General features: G+C 37.9%; 1 protein-coding gene across 3 annotated transcripts in view; it reads right to left on the bottom strand.

Moving 5' to 3' along the window:
* NCAM1 (neural cell adhesion molecule 1) overlaps nt 1-18,925 on the bottom strand; it is a 454,728-nt gene that overhangs the window by 223,230 nt on the left and 212,573 nt on the right. The gene's annotated exons all lie outside the window — the stretch shown is intronic.

Here is an 18,925-nt window from a genome sequence, read left to right on the forward strand (position 1 = left end):
CATCTTTCTCTCTAAATTTGTATTCAGAAATTTCCTATTTCTGTTGAGGAGGGAACCACTTTATTCTCAATTACCCAGGTTAACTAGAGTTATCCTTGACTCCTCCTGCTTCCTAATCCCCTATATTCAATTACTTGCCATATCTTGTCAGTTCTACCTTCATAAAGTTGCTCAAATATATTTCTTTTTTTTTTAAATCCACCCTGCTCCCCATCCCTTTAACTTATAGCCTCTACCCTAGTTCAAATCCTCCTTATCTCTCATTTGGCTTACAGTATTAATTACCAGATAGATTTTTCTGCTTCCAGTCTCACCTCTTTACAATATCATCCTACACCCAACTGCCAAAATAACCTTCTTAAATCAGGGATCTGTCCCATGTAACTTTCTTATTCAAAAGTGTTTGGTAGCTCCCTACTGCCTTAAGGGTAAAATACTAAAGTCCTCAGCCTGGCATTTAAAGCCCTCTACAACATGGATCCATCATCCCTTCCTAGCCTTCTTTCAAAGTACTCTCCTTCACACTCTACTTTCTAGTCAAACTTGTCAACAAGTTGTTCCCAGAACTCAATATTCTATTTTCTCCCTTAATACTTTTGATTTGGACAAGCCATTTTACAGGTCCAAACTGTGCTTTCTCCTTACCTCTGTCTCTCAGAATTCTTAACTTCTTTTAAGGTACAATTCAGGTATCACCTCCCCTAGGAAGTCTTCCCTGGTGCCTCCCTTCTTCCTTAAATTATTTTGTATTCACTTACTTGTATATATGTTATTTTTCTCAGTAGAATGGAAGCTTCTTGAGGGCAGAGGCTTGAAGTCTGCTTCTCTTTGTGTACCCAGTACCTACAACAGAGCCTTGCATATGCTAAGTGCTTAACAAACGTCTACTGAATTAAATTGAGTTTAACAAGGGCATTGGTAATCCCCTGTCCTGGTGCAGAATACATTTGGAGTATTTCGTTCAAATTTGGGCACCAAGTTTCGAGAAGGACAATATAAAACCTGAAAGTATGCAAAAGAAGACAACCAGTGTGACGTAAGAATTGGAAACTATGACATGGCAGCTACTAGTGATGTTTAGTATGGAAAAGACCAAATTTAGGGGGAGATGACAGTTGTCCTAAAGTATAGAAAGGCCTCCCTAACACTCAGAACTGTACTAAAGTACTTCTTTAGATGGTTGTAAGCTGCCTGTTACTTATGGTCATTAAGTGAAGGATGAATGGTCCCTTGTGGGATATTCCAAAGGGCCTTCCATTGCAAGTACAGGTTATGCCAGACAGAGTCTCTGAGTTTCCTTCTAAGTGTAAAACTATTATTCTACAACTCTCCCCCTTGCCCACCCACAATTCAAGTCACCAAGTCCTCTGTAATATCTTCTGAATCAGGTCTTTCCTATCCATTTCTTAAATCCTTCCTTTTGACTCAGACCTCAACATCTAATACCAATATTATCCTAATAATTTCATTACTGGTTTCTCTGCCTCTAGACTGTCTCTACTCCAAAACATCTCCAGTTTAATTCATCCTTCAAAACATAATTGCACTGATCTTCTTAAAACAATTCCCATATTATTTATCCAACCTGATTTCCCACTAACCTTCAACACATACAATCCTGCTGTAATTAGGCTAGTCTCATCATGCTTATTCCTATCCCTTTTATCTTCATTTATATTATTTCTACCCTCCAGACATTCTTCCCTTTCCTCTTCTATCCTCCAAATTCTACCTACCCTTCAAGGCCTAATATATCATACCTCCTCCCTGAAGCCCCCACTGACTACTCAAGGATAGGAGACTGAGACTATGATTTCATTCATGTAGGGAACTTCCAAGTAAGGAGACTCTTTCTACCAATGCTGGCCAGCACTTCCTCTGCAATTTATAATCTTAAGGAGTTCCCCAGATATGAGAGATTAAGTGACTTGCTTAGGTCAACACAGGGACTCAGTACGTGTCAGACTTGACTTGAACTCAGGTTTTCCTGGCTTCAAAATCTGCTCTCTAGCTACTAAGCCAAGGGGTCTTCAAGCCTTCAAAATTTCCCCTGGGAACTTCTTCAACTCAAATATATCATATCATTACAGAATTATTATTAAATTACAAAAATATCAAAATATAAATGGTCAAAGGATATGAACAGGAAGTTCTCAGATGAAGAAATTAAAGCTATTTATAGTCATATGAAAAAATGCTCCTTAAATCAGTATGGATTAGAGAAATGCAAATCAAAACAACTCACACCTATCAGATTGGCTAACATGACAAAATAGGAAAATGGTAAGTGTTGGAGAAGATGTGGGAAAATTGGAACATTAATGCATTGGTGGTAGAGTTGTGAACTGATCCAACCATTTTGGAGAGCAATTTGGAACTATGCCCAAAGGGCTATAAAAATGTGCATACCCTTTGACCCAGCAATAGCTCTTCTAGGGCTGTATCCTAAAGAGACCATAAAAATGGGAAAAGGATCCACATGTACAAAAATATTTATAGCAGCTCTTTCTGTGATGGCAAAGAACTGGAAACTGAGGGGATGTCCATCAATTGAGGAATGGTTGAACAAGTTGTGGTATATGAATGTAATAGAACTCTATTGTGCCATAAGAAATGATGAGCAAGTGGACTTCAGAAAAACTGGAAAGACTTATATGGAGTAATGCTGAGTGAAGTGAGCAGAAACAGGAGAATATTGTACACAGTAACAGTCACATAGTGCAATGACTAACTATGATAGACTTAGCTCTTCTCAGTAGCGCAAGGATCTTCTTAGATCTCCAAAAGTTTCATGATAGAAAATGCTATCCACATACAGAGAAAGAACTGTGGAGTTTGAATGCAGAGCAAAGCATACTATTTGCTTTTTTTTTCTTCTGTTTTGTTTTGTTTCTTCTTTCTTGTGGTTCCTCCTATTGGTTCTAATTCTTCTTCACAACCAGACTAATGTGAAAATATGTTTAATAGGAATATATATGTAGAGTCTATATCAGACTGCATGCAATCTTGTGGGGGGGCAGGGAAGGAGGGGGAGAAAATATAAAACTCAAAAGCTTATGGAAATGATTGTTGAAAACTAAAAATATATAAATTCATTAAAAATATCAAAATATCAAAAATAATGTTAAAACAAATTAAATTATTAAAATAATTATTAAGTTGTATTTACACAGTTAATTATTATACAATTACTAAAAACAATTAACTCTTGCTTTGTTGCTTTGCATGTATTAATTCTGGGTGCCAAACTAGGCTATACATTTCTCAAGAGCAGGGTTATATTTAGTACTTCTATATCCCTGGCAGGGCTAAGTTTATAGTAAGTGCTGAATAAATACTAAATGATTAATGTGCTCACAAAAATTTTGTTAATTGACTTTCTATAAACTAACAATTGAAGTCTATTGGGGACTTTGATTTTTAAGGAAATCTTGATGTTGGACTTTTTGTAAATCAAAAAAGATTCTTTAAAAGATTGCTTAAAGCAATTTAAGTACATAGCTTGCTCAGAAGACTGAGTATTAAGAAATACAGCTCCAGACACTTACTAGCTGTGTGATGCTGGGCAGGTCACTTTAATCTTTGTCTGCCTCAATTTTCTCATCTCTAAAATCAGGATAGCAATAGCACTTACCTCTAAGGTTGTCATGAGGATAACATGAGGAGACCTTTGTAAAGTGCAATGCAAACCTTAAAGTACTATATAAACACTAGCTATTATTCCACTCTTATATTTACTAAGCAACACATTTGACAAGAAATAAAATTAGTTTATAAAACAAAATGATAAAATACTTTTTTTTTAAATCAACAGATAGTTCTAGAAGTATCTAATTAAGAGCACTGAATTCATGAAGGTCTCAGATGTCAAGAGAACTTCACTTAAAATGGCAAATTATCCATTTATAGACAAAGTTTCTAAGAAACACATGATAACATATGAAGGTGAATAATGATGAATGTCAATGCTCCCGGGTGTGAAGCCTGTTAACTTGTTAAGAAATAGGAGACCTCGTAGCCATTTGCAGGGGTGGACGATGGAACAAGGACTCTGATCTCAACTCCTTTCCTCTATTCTGACCCTGACAAATTAGTCTTACTTCAAATCTTCAGGCACCTCTGATTTCATTCATATAGGAATTTATTCACCTGATAAAGATATGACCACTTCTACACTTTAGTAGAGAGTCTTTATGAATTACTGTAGTTAAAAAAAGTCATCACAGTAGACAGTCCTCTGGCAATGAGTCTCTCCAACTTTAATTCTCTGAATGACCGACACATAGTTCCTCCATGGTAGAAGGCTTTCCAGCCTCGAAAGACCTAGTATGGTCTTTCAAGAACATGGGTTTACTTCTACCCCAGAGCTGGACTTTAGTGAAGAATGGAGGAAACAGACAGCCAAGACACCATGCTCTCATTCCTATGGCACAGCCTTAGAAAGCAGTGCCTCAGGGTCTTTGATTTCAGATATCAATCAATCAATTGACAAGCACTTGTTAAGCATTTACTCTGTGTCAGGCATTGTGCTAAGCACTGGTGATATAAAGAAAGGCAAAAAACAGACCCTGTTCTCAAGGAGTTTACATTCCATTGGGGAAAGACATGTAAATAAGTAGGTACCTACACACAAGATCCATATAGTACAAGATACACACAGAATAGAAGGAAGGTCACTTTGGAAGATAAGGCTACATACACCTTTCATTCTCCCTTGCTGCCTAAGTCTTCCTTGCACAGAGACAGAGCACCTCCTTTTTTTGGTTAGTACCAGTCTTCTGTCGCCCCTGCATATTCCCTAGGTTCTCCTTTGGAACGCACCAAGAGAACCCAATTTCACCTTCACTTTTTTAAAAGAAAAGTCCTATCTGTGACAGAACGAGTGAGATAAACGTACCAATTTGATCACAGAAAGGGCTTGGCTTCACTTAAAAAGTCTACTTAAGTCTAAAAACATCTACCAAACACGGCAAGATGGCTTTTTCTGATGCAGACAAGAGAGAACAATTGCTAATTACGGGAGAATCATTTGGGCTGATTTAGGTTCTTCATCAAACAATCTCACTGAGCCCTAAAATAACAGCTGAACAAAAGCACTACTTTCCAACAAGGAGACGGCAAAGAACAAATGCTTAAGGAATAAGATTAATGTCCTCAGAGAGCACAAGGAGACTGAAAAGATTCTAAAAATCTTCTTTTTTTTTTTTAAGATTTTTAGACCTAGATACCGTGCCTGAGAGAGGGGATGATTAAATTGGAAAAATATGACAGTCATCACTGTGGGTTATTTAAAGAGTAACACTAAGTATCATGGTAATGCCAGAATTTTAAAAACAGGGCAGAGGATTGTGTTACTAGTATTGGGGAAAAGATCCTCTTAGAATCACTGCTATTAATCACTCTAAGGTCTAAGGTGTCCCAAGGGGATACTAAAAATTAAATTCAGAGCAGGCACTTATCTGAAATGCAAAATGACAACATTCTATTTTGTTTTTTAATCTCTCATCATTAAAAAATTATATTAGGGATTTTTTTTTTCTCCCAGTAATGTCACAGTATTTTACCTTTGAGCTTTAACGAGAATCGTAGTGATATGAACAAAGTCCTCATTTAATTGCTCACAGATTTTCACGATTTTGTTTCCTCCCACTCATTATCTGTATTCACTTCAATCTGAAGAATAACGGTAAATTCAATCCACAAAAAGGCCTCATGGATTTGTATCTGATGTGCAACAACCCAGTTTTTCTGTTTTTTTACAACCTGAACTTTGTACAAAATTTAGTTTTCACTAGGTGCCTTCTCTGCAAAGGGACTAAAGGTGAATTGATAATTTTCATTATCTCTCAAGACTGCAATCCACAGAGAAAAGTCTTGGATGTGGACCAAAAAAATTCACTCACTCTGGTTGGTGACAAAGTGAAAATGCCAAGAAAAAGTGGAATTTGTTCACACTGCCCTTCAAGCAGAATGATGGAAGGCACTTTCTTAATTTAGAAGAACATTCTCACCTATTATGTGACCTCACCTATTATAGGCAGCATCTTACTTTCATCTATCACCCTTCCCAGGACTCTATCTTAGGAATACCTACCATGTAAGGTCACCCACTCTCCTGGATTTCAAGAAACCAGAGTTCTGGCTCTAGTTTTGTTTTTTCCCATTAGCACATCGGGCTGTGCCTCAATTTCTATTGAGCATTATAGGTAAAACTTTCTTTTTTAGAAAGAGGGAGGAACTGCATCTGTGATCAGAGGACTCCTGATGATGAGCCTCCCTCTGCCAATGCAGGCCAACACATGTTCTGCAAGTCATACAATTAGAGAGAGCTACCTGGGGCCACTGAGAGGTTAAGTGAACTTGATCCAGAGTCACACATGCAGCAAATGTAAAAAGTGGAATTTGAAGCCAGGTTTTCCTGCCTGCAAGGCAAGCTCTCTATCAATTACCCCATACTGCCTCAAAAAGAAAAAAAAATAGTACAAAAATATCATAGATATAATAAATGACAGCAGGATCATTAGTACATTTCTCCTGAGGACTTCCTAAGCATTTTTGTCTTTTGTTTATGCAAAGACTAAACAATGCAAAATGCTTAGAGGTCTCCAGGAAAAATAATTCTACAGTAATGTACTATTCTTGGCAATAATTAAACTGGATGTCAATAAGCAAGAGGAAATAGTTGATTTTATAGGAAGTAGCCCCACAAGAATCAAGAAATCTAATTCCCTTTATTTGTAAATGTAAAGAGCAGAATTTTATAATTAATTTCCTATAAAATGCCACACTGCCAAAATCATGGTAATTATATAGTATTCCTCTTTGCCTAATTTTGCTGTGATTTTTGGGGGGGTATGTGTCCCCTTCCCAAATGCAGTGAAATCTTTTTCAAAAGGCAAGGACAAACATAACAAGAACTCTAAATAAAAACCAAAAAAACGTTGCTACAAAATATCGAGTTGACAGTAAAAAGCTACTTTTTTTTTTTACAAACCACCTTGGTCGGGTCCAGCTCCTGTTAGACCTCTGTAAGCATTTGCGAGGAAAGTTCTGAACTGAGGAGGTTAACACGAGGGATTAATCCAGAAGCTTTTCTCTTATTGAGCTGATAAGTTTTGGTAGCGCTAGCCTGAACCTCATCAGAAGATGGCCAGCAGGGATTGTTTCTTTGTGCGCAGTGCCTAGCCCATAGTAAGAGTCTGATAGGGTGGTGGTTCTAGGGCCAGCAGGTACCTGAGAAGCCATACTGAGAAGCCAGTATCCTAACTTCACAGAGGTGGAATCTGAGGTCCAGGTATGCTGCCCAATGTCATACAGGCAATAAGCATCAGAGGTGGGCTCTGATCCCACTTTAGAGCCTCTTTATCACAATGCTTGTGGATTAGTTGACTGAATCAGAGATAAAATTCAACGGAAAAGTAAAGTATTTGGTGTTTATTATAGACCAAGTTGTGCTAAGCTCTAGGGGAAAAATAGAAAATTGAGACAAATAGAAGGCTGAGTCTCTGATCTCAATGAGTTCACATTTTAAATGGGAGGACAGAATATAAAAACAAAGGTTCACATTCATGTCCAGCTCAGGACATGTGGGAAGTCCAGGTAGTACTCAAGTAGGGAAGGTAGCTGGGCAAATGGAAGGGTCCCCAACACCTTGAGTAGTGACAGGGGAGATTGTCTCCTACCTAGATAATAGTGGGTCTAAAGGTTAGAGATGAAGAAATGAAACAATTTAGTCAAACAATTTAGTGTGGGTGGTTAAGAAGCTGGTCTGATTCTCACCTTCAAAAAATAAAACCTCTCTGAAGTACAAACCTATTGTTTCGGGCTGGGTTTTTTTTAAACCCTCTTCCCCATGCTGACTAACATGCACTCTTAGTATGGATGGTGGCAAGATGGTAAAATGGAGAGCTGATTGATTTTTTTTTAATATTGGAAGCTCCTTGAGAGCAGAAAATGTTGCAGCACTATGAACCCAGTACTTTGTTGCTAAATTAATGAATGAAAAAGTGGGGAGTTTTGTTACTGAGTCTTTCCACAACACACGCTGGATTAGGGTGCTTTTAGAGTGAATGCTATCTAATTCTGTAATGAAACACTTAGTTCAAACTGATCTGCTTTTACTCTGATTGTTTCTACTTCTAGGGTAACCTTGAAGGTGCTCCTTGGGGTCATTACTTGGAAATATAACTTTATACCTTTAATTCTCACTGCTTCTATGCTTCCATAGAGACGGCGTAATAGGAACAGCAACATATTCTCATATCAATTATAAAGTCTGCAAAATAATTGTCCACCAGGAAATATTTACTGCATTCCTCATGAGTGTGCAAGGCACTGTGCTAGGAATCACACACACACACACACACACACACACACACACACACACACAGGAGACCGTGGCTGTTGCTGAGGTACTTAGAATCTTCCAACCCTGGTCATTTTCTCTGGCAGTTTTCCATGCCGGGAATGTTTTCCCTCCTCATCTCCATCTCCTGGCTTCCTTGAAGTCCCAACTAAAATCCCACCTTCTACAGGAAGCCTTTCCTGATTCCCTCTCAATACTTGTGCCTTCACTTTGTTGATCATTTCAAATTTTTCCTGTATGTAGCTTGTGTGTCCTGAGTTGTCTGCATATTGTCTCGACATTAGATTGGGATCTACTTGAGAACAGGGACTGTTTTTTACCTTTTTTTAATCCCAGTGCTTAGCACAATGCTCAGTAACACAGCAAGCAATTAATAAATGTTTATTGATTAACTGAAGGAGATTTTCAGGATACAAATTACATAAAGGGGACAATTGCAGTTGCCAAGACAACTGCAGGAGCCAGAGGTTGGTTCTATTAAGCATCCAATAAGACAGATTTCTCTGTCTAGGTCCTTAAGTTTGAAACTTGTTTAGGCCTTTCTTTAGATAAAGCTCTGACTTAATTTTACTCTTGTTACTAGAGGGGTCCTAAGCCCCCTTACCAGCAGAATATGTAGGTTTCTTCTGCCTGGTTCCTCAGTTTTTATCTAACCCAAACACTATCACAAGTGATTTCCCCTGAGTCTTTGAGACTCCAGATTTAGCTGGTTCTCAGTCCCTGCCACTCCCTGACTTCTACTATCTACGCTCTTGTACTAATAAATATATTTCTCATGCAGTTTTCCACTTGTCTTGACACCTCCATCTTTGTCTTTGCCCTTTGGTTGAGGGCCCAGAATCCTTGAGTCTGAGGACTATCTACTCTTTGCCCGGTACCTCTCAGCTTTTCAATTAATGCTTATATCCAGAGAGTACATATAATAATAGTCCTTTGTAGAACATTCATAGACCATAACATAAAAATATGAATAAACCAAATCCACATACCACAAGGGAACTTTTGTTAGTTTCTGAATTCATAATTTTAATACATTTTTCTTTCTCTCTTTCCTTTTCCCTCCTTCCCTCCCTCTTTTCTCTTCCCTTATTGCTCTCTCTCCTTCCCCCCTCTTCCTTCCTTCCTTCCTCCTTTCTTTCTTCCCTTCTTCATTCCTTGCTTTCTTTCCTATCTCTCCACCTTTCTCAGGCTGGAAATTCAGGAGCTATTCATGGGTCTGATCCCTCTAATGATTGGAGCTTTGACCTTGCTCTGTTTCAGATATAAGCCAGTCTGCCCCTCCTTAAGCAACCTGATGGGCCCCCATCCCACGAGCTTACCATATTAATGTCTGACATCCAATCAACATAATCGGCTGAAGCTTGGAACTCCTCAACTGGAGACCCTCCTTGCCTTCACCTGTGATTATAGCTGTATACCATCACTGCCAGCACCTTAGCATTTCTAAAGCATTTTTAAAAATTCTTAGAAAATATAATCCCTTTTGTTAGATATCAATTAAGCAGTCAACAAGTATTTATGATGCATCTCTGCCAGGAACTGTGATTACAAAGTCGAAAGTAAAACAGTCTTTGCTCTCAAGAAGCTTCCATTCTATCAAGAGAGACTATATGTGTGTCTAAGTATATATGTATATATGCATAAACAACATATGTATATATACATGTGTGTATATGTTACATATGTACATTTGTGTAAAGGGCAGAGATTTAGCTAAGTCTTAAAGGAGATTGAGGATTCTAAGAAGCAGAGGTGAGGGGAGAAGTGCATTCCAGGCAAGGATGAGATAGGGGTGCATTTCAGTCAGTACAAAGGATTGGAGACTAGAAATGGAATATCTTGTATAAGCAATAGCAAGAAAGTCAGTTTGACTGGGCCACAAGGGGCTCGAAGGGGGTAATGAAAAATGAAGCTAGAATGGTAGGTTGGGGCCAGGTTGTAAAGGTTTTTAAATGTCAATCAGAGGAATTTAGATTTGATTTTAGAGGTCACAGGGAGCCAGTGGAGTTATAATGTTATAACGATTACTATTTCCCATAGCAGCCCAGCTGTGGCATCATTAGGTCTGTCACTTTCATGTAGGAAAAAAAAATGGAATTAACAAGTGTCATTCAGTAAGTTATTTCCAGGACTAGTGTTAGAATTGACTAGCCCTGAACTTCTGGTTCTTTCTAGTACAAAAAGCTTCAAATTTATTAGCTTGGAATTAATTTGGTTCAGCCCTAACTTTCTAGCCTCAACTCACCCTACTCCCTCCTCGTAGCTTGTATTTCAGAATATCTGAGTTAGTCACTGTCTCTCAGTCATATCCTGTATTCTCATGCTTCCATCCACTATTTCTTCCATCCAGAATACTTTCCCTCAATCTCGTCTCTACTTACTGTAATACAACCCATTTTTCAAAACCAAGCTCTAATACCACAATCTTCACAAAATATTCCATGATACCTCAATTGTAAATGGTCTCTCTTTCCTCTGCCTTCACATAGCATATAAGAAGGAAGTTTATGTTGTTGTGGGAAGAGCATGAACTGGAAGGAATAGAAAAACAGCTTTAAGCACTGCCTCTGCCATGGACTAGCCGTGTAACTGAAGACAAGGGCCTTATTCCTCATTTGTAAAAGAGGAATGATAGTAGAGGCTTTGCATGATCTTATAGAGTCATCATGAAGAAAGTGTACGGGGCTATATACATGTCAAAGTATAGTAAATATTAGACGTAGGTTCCATGTTGCATTGATCATTTATGAAGTATGATATCCCCTTACTATACTGAAGCTTCATGAAGGCAGGGGCCCTGTCTTTGTTCATCTCTCTCTCCCTTTGAACCAGCATAGTACCCTGCCCATAGTTGCTATTAAGTATTTATTAAATTTAAAGTCATATCTGATTTCCTTGGTGATGGATAAAAAACAAGTCAACAAAAGTATATTATTTTTTCCTGGAATTATGTATGGATGTCTACACACATATAAACCAAAACTATGAGTAGAGACACTAATGATGTGGAGGAGGTAATGATATTGCTCACCCTTGGCAAGCACAATCATGTGTATTTTGCTTCTTCAAAGGTAGGAAAAGGCACACTTGGGGTCCACATGTTTCCCAAAAGGGAAACTTTGTTTTGTTTTGATTTAATTTGAAGAATTAAAATGAAATTTTATTTATGTAGTAGTCATCTATAAGCATGTAAATGTAAGAAGAAAAAAACACACTTTCTAATCCAGATTCCTGCCCATTCCACTCTGCCTTCTCCACTCTTCACCTCTTTCTACCCAAGATAGAAACTATCTGAACCCAGTGGCTTTAAACAGCTCATAGGTTCAGAAAAAAGCATGTAGATAATCACTTTGTAATGGCTTGACTCTGGCATTAAAGGGAATTTCCAGCAATACTGTCTGGCAAGTCCTCCCAAGATGTAAAGGCATTGAATGTGGGTCCAGGGACAGACAATGTTTGGCATCTCACAGCCAGCTAAGCCAAGCTCAGAGAGGTTCATCAGTAGGTTGGCCTTAAGGTGATGAAGAGATGGAGGCCATCTATTAAGTTAGTCTATATCAGCAGAGAGGAGGGGTGACCAACACCAGTGGAATTGCAAATATTTGAACTAGATTATATCTCAACTATTCTGAATTATCTCTATTTAATATGTCAGGAAAGAGGGGTGAGACTGAGCTGTAGGCTCTACTGGGTCATTTTACATTTTTTATTTGACTGCCAGATTTCCAGCTCCTTAAGGTACTGAATCTTATGCTCTTATCTCTCCCAGATCACCTAGTACAATGCCTTATACTTATACTAGGCCCTCCAGATTTACCGGTGGCTTGATAATGCTCTCAAAAGTGGGTTATGCTATTTGCCATTTCTTAAGATCTTTTCTTATGATTCCTGATTCTTTAGTTACTGCTAGTGAGATGTAATCATTATTTCAAAGGGAAAAATTATTCAACTGACTGGCACGTATGGTGGCAATATGACTAATGTTTTCCATAACTTTATTTCTGCTTCACAGAAGAAATATTGATCTTTCCTTTGCATTGTAGACCAAAGGAATCCACTAGGGGGAGCAGATAAACCACATCAATGTAGGAGAAGGCCTTTGGTAACTCACCACTCACTAAAACGTAGAATATAGGGAGATAGGGGATAAGGTTAGCACAGGTAGAAAGCTCCCAAGTATCTGGAGCCCTGAAGTCCATGGAAGGAGAAGAAAATAATGAAAAGCAGACCAGAGTGATGAAAGAACAAGTGTCAACATGCTTTTCAGGAGATAAAATGCACAAAACCCACTTCCTCAAATAGATCTTTCGTTCCTAGCTCTGCTTCATAGCTTAAACGCATAGGGGACCTTATACGTGTTGTTACATATAAACTTCCTGGTACCATGAGGTAGGCAGAACAAGTATCAGTATCATCATGTATGTTTTACAGATGAGGAAACTGAGGTTGAGCATTTAAAGAGGTTGTGTATCCTTAGGCAAATAGAATCCTTCTTGAACTTCAGTTTTCTTATCTGTAAAGTTAAGAAGTGAAAACAGATAGCCTTTAAGGTGTTTTCTAGATCTATAAAACTTTTTCATTCAGTATAACTACGATAGCTTCAATCCACATAGATTTAGGGATTATGATATTACCTGTGCATTTACCTGCACTTCAGGTATGATTTTACCTGGGTTTATCACAAAACATCATTAAATCAAATAATAGCCCACATGAACCACTGCATACATAATTTCTTCTTTACTTTCCCAAACTCAGCTTTAAAAGGCCACAGTCAGTGTTTCTGTAGTAAGCTCAAAAAACCATCAGTGTCAAATCTGATCATCTGATAGGCTTTACAAACCATATCAGAAGCCAATTTTTAAGGCTCTTAGGATATTGACCCAAATGAGTAGGCTCTGAAGTTGATAACACAGAACTGGTATACCCCCAGAAGAGAGATGCAGGTAAGTGATGGCCACATGAATTGCCACGAATACCACACAAAATTCACTAAAATGAACTTCAAAGTACTTTCTCCATAAGTCCTAGAGATCTGCATGAACTTTTATCTTCATGAATTAAAACTGTAAATCTTAAATATCATTTAGTTAATGAAGCCTGGGAAGATAAATTATTCTTCCACAGTTTTTGAGACAAGGGAAAGGGAAAAAGAAAGGTGGAAACCCTCACAATTTCCCTAAATGGTTCTACTTTATCAAACTCTAGAAAGGACAGGGCAGACCTATTGACCTTTAATTTAGGAAATTCCTGGAAAGCACACTAATAGAATAGAATTGCTAGGTAATTGTGGAACAAAGTCCTTAGGGTGAGTGAGTTGATATGTCATCCTTAGGAAAATCACAAGCTCCACGGACTTTTATATGCTTATCTATAGAGTGAAGGTTTTGGATTAGAAGGCCTCTGATGTCTTTAGCACTACATCTATGATCCTCTATGACCTTTGAAGTCAATGCCCAGAATGAGAGTAATTAATTAATTAACAATGCGATTAATTAATTACAACAACTCAAGGATGAAGGAGAAAAGCTTGTTGAGGGGAAGGAAGCATCATACTTTGTACCTTCCACATGCTCCTAACATGGTACTATCCACATAGGCAGTTCTTAAACATTCATTGAGCAATCAATGGGTTGCCATTGAGCAGAATCCCACTGGATGGGTAGACACGGACAGATTATATTTTAAACGAAAGAAAAAGCATTTACTAAATGCTTACACTAAATTGTGCTAAACATTGGGGATACAAATACAAAAGAGAATAAAATCCCTATTCTCCAAGATCTTAAATTCTAATAGGGGGAGACAATGTATATAAAGGAATACTGGATATTTTGATTTGGAGAGTTATCCATTTGGTGCCATAGAAGAGTAGGCTGACATGCCATCTCTAGGAGTAATAGCAGAATTGATTTGATTATGGTTCCAGAACTGGAGAGGAGGGAGGATGCACAGGGAAGCCAGGGAGTCAGTGATGGCAGGGGAGTACACTATACCATGGCTGGGGTCTTCCTGATATAGAGGACTCATATATCCTTGAATTGCAGAATCATATAATTTGAATTGAAAGGAACCCTCAGAGTTAATTTAGTCCAACTCATTCCTAAGTAGAAATCTCTAAAAAAACATCCTTAATAAGTGGTCACCTAGCTTCTATTTGATAAGACTTCCAGTGGGGGGGGGATTCACCAACCCTCAAGACAGTGCATTCTACTTATGAACAGCTCCTATTATTAGAAAACTTTTCCTTTAATCAAACTGAAATCCACTTCTTCAACTCCTGCCCAGCTGCCTTGCTTACTCACCAATCAGACCAATTTTGCATCATTGCAGGAAATACCTACACCAATGAGATAATAAATCTAATTGAGCACTGAAAGATTCATCAATAAATAAAAGGTATCTACCTATCTAAAAATAGATTTAAACAGAAATCTGCCCCCCACACTGCATTGTTTTGGGTTTTTGTCTCTCCCCTCCCCCAACCAAAGCAAAGCATCTGTTCTGGAAAAATAGTGATTTCAGATTTGGGGAGGGGGGAAGACAAAACAAAAATAAACACACAAAAAAGAAACAGGATATTTAACCTGAACTGCTTCAAGTCAAAGCAAGCACTTAATGTTTGTTGAATTGAACAGAATTAAATTAAAATACCCTTCAAAACTTGGGAGTTCCTGAATGTGAAACAGATTTTCTCCTTTTTCAATCTCCCCCTACCAGAGAAGAAAACACCATGGGGTTAATAGATACCAGACATAACTTTCTAGTTAAGGGGCTAGAGAGAAAAGGCATAGAATGTATATTAACTGCCTGGAAATAGGGGAAGATGGCCACATTCAACCAACAGTTTCACACTTTGTGGAAGGGGATTTATCTACATAATGGTAAACAATGAGACTTGTCAGATTTTTCTTATTTTTTTTATTACAGAAAACATTAGGTGTCACAATACTTCAAGAGCGCTGCCTGAATGGAAAACAGGATTTCATCGTGACTGCATGACAGGGCTAACTCAAGTGTTATGTTTGGCAGGTGGAATGTCATTAGCTCGCCTAGTGATCTCATTGATGTCATTTTGAAACAGAAACAGTTGCATCTGTTTGAATTTATAAGCAAGGCAATCTATTTCATTTTCTACCATTCGCTTTTAGCAGTCCAAAGAGAAATTTACTTGTTCCTATTAAAAGAAATAGACCCATGAAACAAAAGCATAACATTCATTACCCTTTCAATCAAGTGAGCCAGTTGTTTGAAAACAGGCAGAAAAGAGGGGGAGAAAAGGGGAGAGAGAGATAGAGGGTATGAGAATGAGCCTTCCTTCTGTCCTTCCATCCATGAAAGGCACACAAAAAGAATGAATGGTCAGGCCAAGGTGAAGGACAAACAAATGTGGGAATATACTTCAAGAAATGAAATGGGTGCAACTTGGTATCTAAAAGAGACTTGCCTTTTCCTGGTGCTTGAATGTCCTTGACCCTTTACTTAGAGATAAAAGACACTGTCATGGGGCTTGAATCTTTTCCCAAATTGTTAATTTGGAAATCTGGGTCCAAAATGAGTACTTTGTCTTGAAAACAGGTGGAACAGAATTACTATAACCAAGCTGTTCCAAAACTCCCTGTTGAAATACACTGAAGCTGCTAGGTAGTACTTTTCTATGCTAAACATCTTATGCTCCTGGGGAGAAGATTAGCTGTAAGGTCTCTTTATAGAGCTAATATTTCCATTGGTGAAACATGCAAAGTAGAAGTTCATTCTTAAAAGTCAGGCTATAGACATCTGCCATCTGCCAAAAATAGGTGCCACTTAGAGTACTGAGGCAAAAACAGCCTGTAGGTTCTATATTCCCTCTCATGAAGTTAGTGCTCTCTCTTATACCCAACACCAAGACTCCTAGAATTTCAGATTTGGACAAGATGTCAGAGTCATCTATTCCAGTGATGTCAAATTCAAATGGAAACAGATCCCTATGGGGCCACATGTTGACATAGAAAAACCACAAATTAACATTACTTTTATTTATTTTGTTAAACATTTCTCAATTACATTTATCTAGTTCAGCTAAAAAAAAAAAGCCAGCTGCAAGTTTGACATCTCTGATCTAGACCAATAGCTATTCAAAGTAAGAATTCCATTCAAGCATCATTGACAACAACAAAATAATTCTGGTTTGTTTTTTGCTAAGTTGGGAACAAAAGAAGATCAGAGAAGGGACAGTCTTGTTGCCGGGGATGGATGAGATCATGTGGAACCTAAGAGGAACCTCTTGAGGAAGAAAATGCTACTCTTGAATAGCTCTAATTGTTGGAAAGTTGGAGTTTTTCCCCTTTCCTATCAAGAATAAATCTTCCTCTCTGCAATTTCTACCCAGTGATCCTAGTTCTGCCCAATGGGGCCACACAGAGCTTGTTTAATCTTTCTTCTACATGATAGCCCAATAGTAAACAGCCTCAATTCCTTCAAATGGTTCATATATGGAATAATCACCAGTCCTCACCTTATCTGAATAACTCTCCTTTGGAGGTGTTACAATTTGGCAATATCCTTGTTAATGTGTAATATCTAGAACTAAAATTAATTATTTCATATGAGGTCTGTCCATTGTAGAGTATGGTGGGGTTATCATCTCCCTTGATCCTGATGCCACATTTAGGCATGGAGCCTAATATCATGGTACCTATAGTGGTTATTGTGTCATGCTATTGATTTATTTTGAGCCTGGAGTCTACTAAAATGTCCATATCATTATCAAACTATTATCTAGCCATGCCTACTCCAAACTATATTGTGCAATATGTTTTAAAACCAAGGATGACCTTCCATTTATCTCTCATGAATTATTTTTATTAAATTCAGCCCACTACTCTAGACCGTCCAAATGTTTTTGGATCTTGACTACTGCATCCAACATATTCATTATCACTCTCAGTTTTCTGTCATTTACAAGTTTGATAGGCATGCAATCTATTCTTTCATGTGTCACTGATAAAAATGTTGAGCAGAACAAGGCCAAATACAAATCCCTGAGGCATTCTAAGAGAAACCTCCCTAAAATGGTGACCATGGATCACTACACTTTCAATCTCATTATTTAACCTGTTGTAAATCTACCCTCTGTACTGTTAGCTAGACCAAGCATATCACACATGCAGCCCAAACCATATCAAAATGCAGTTGGGAAATATTTGACAAGATAAATAAAATACATTAAGACATAAATAATGTTAATATATGGTTTTCTAAGTCAACACACGCCCACAGAGATCCTTATTTACGGCCGAGTGGCTCCATTGTCCATTTGAGTTTGACACGACTGCTCTAGCCCATCTATGCATCTAGTCCACAAGAATATCATAACAGGCATTACCAAATGATTTTTTTGACTTATGTCTATGACATTCTCCCATTTTACCAGTAGATTAATCTTATTAAAAGAAAGAAAAAAGGAAATGAGGCTGGCCTGGGATAACCTGTTCTCAACGAAGTCATGTGGACTTTTATTGCTTAGTTTTTTTCCTTTCTAAATGCTGAATAGTTCAGCTTTCTTTCTATTTGCTATTATCACACACACACACCATTAGTCCTATTCCACTTTGTCTTCATGCCCCAATCTAGCCAAAAAAAAAAAAACCCCAAAAAACCACCATTTTTTTGCCTTACCATTACATGACACTCAGCTTTTGACATTCAGGGCTCATGCTCCGTTGTTAGAGAACTACACCACTATTTCCTATTTATCCTCAGTTACCTAAAAACACTTCCATCTTTATACATATTTTAAATACTGAAATGAGTTCTCCTTATATTGACATTGTTCTAGTCCAGCTTCATAAGAGGTAACATTGCTGATTAAAGAGGATATTTTCCTTGGGAGTCAAAAAACTCCAGGGTTCTTTAGTTTTCTATCTGTGTGACTATAAGCAAGGCATAACCTCTCTAAGTCTAATTTTCCTAATCTGTAATAAAGGAGATAATAATACTTATCCTCCCTATTAACGGGGGTTGTTGTGATGACAGCACTGAAAATGTTACAAAAACATGTGAGCTATTATTATTCTGCTTTGGAACCATTTAGGATCATAGGATCCTTGAAGCAGAAAGGGCCTCTGAGATCATTTAGCCCAACCTCTTCATTTTGTTGATGAGAAGTTAAGTGATTTGCCTACCTAAGAAAGTAATTAGCAGAGCCAAGATTTGAACCCAGGTCCTCTGACTCAAAGCCCAGTATTCTTTCCATTGTGTTATGCAATTTCATTTGTTAGATTTTTGGGTTTTTGTTGTTGTTGTTGTTTTTGTTTTTGTTTTTGTTTTTAAGCAATTAGGGTTAAGTGACTTGCCCAGGGTCACACAGCTATTAAGAGTCAAGTGTTTGGTCTGAGGTCGGATTTGAACTCACGTCCTCCTGACTTCAGGGCCGGTGCTCTATTCACTGCGCCACCTAGCTGCCCCTAGACTTTTATTCTTAAGAGTGTTTCATCTCTTTTGAATTCCTTTGAAGATTTTTAGGCCATGGAATCCTATTTTTCCATGCTTTTCCATTGAACCCCACCCTTGGGTGAA

This window comes from Vombatus ursinus, unplaced genomic scaffold (assembly GCF_900497805.2).
Source record: "Vombatus ursinus unplaced genomic scaffold, bare-nosed wombat genome assembly UNPS02015398.1, whole genome shotgun sequence".
NCBI lineage: Eukaryota > Metazoa > Chordata > Mammalia > Diprotodontia > Vombatidae > Vombatus > Vombatus ursinus.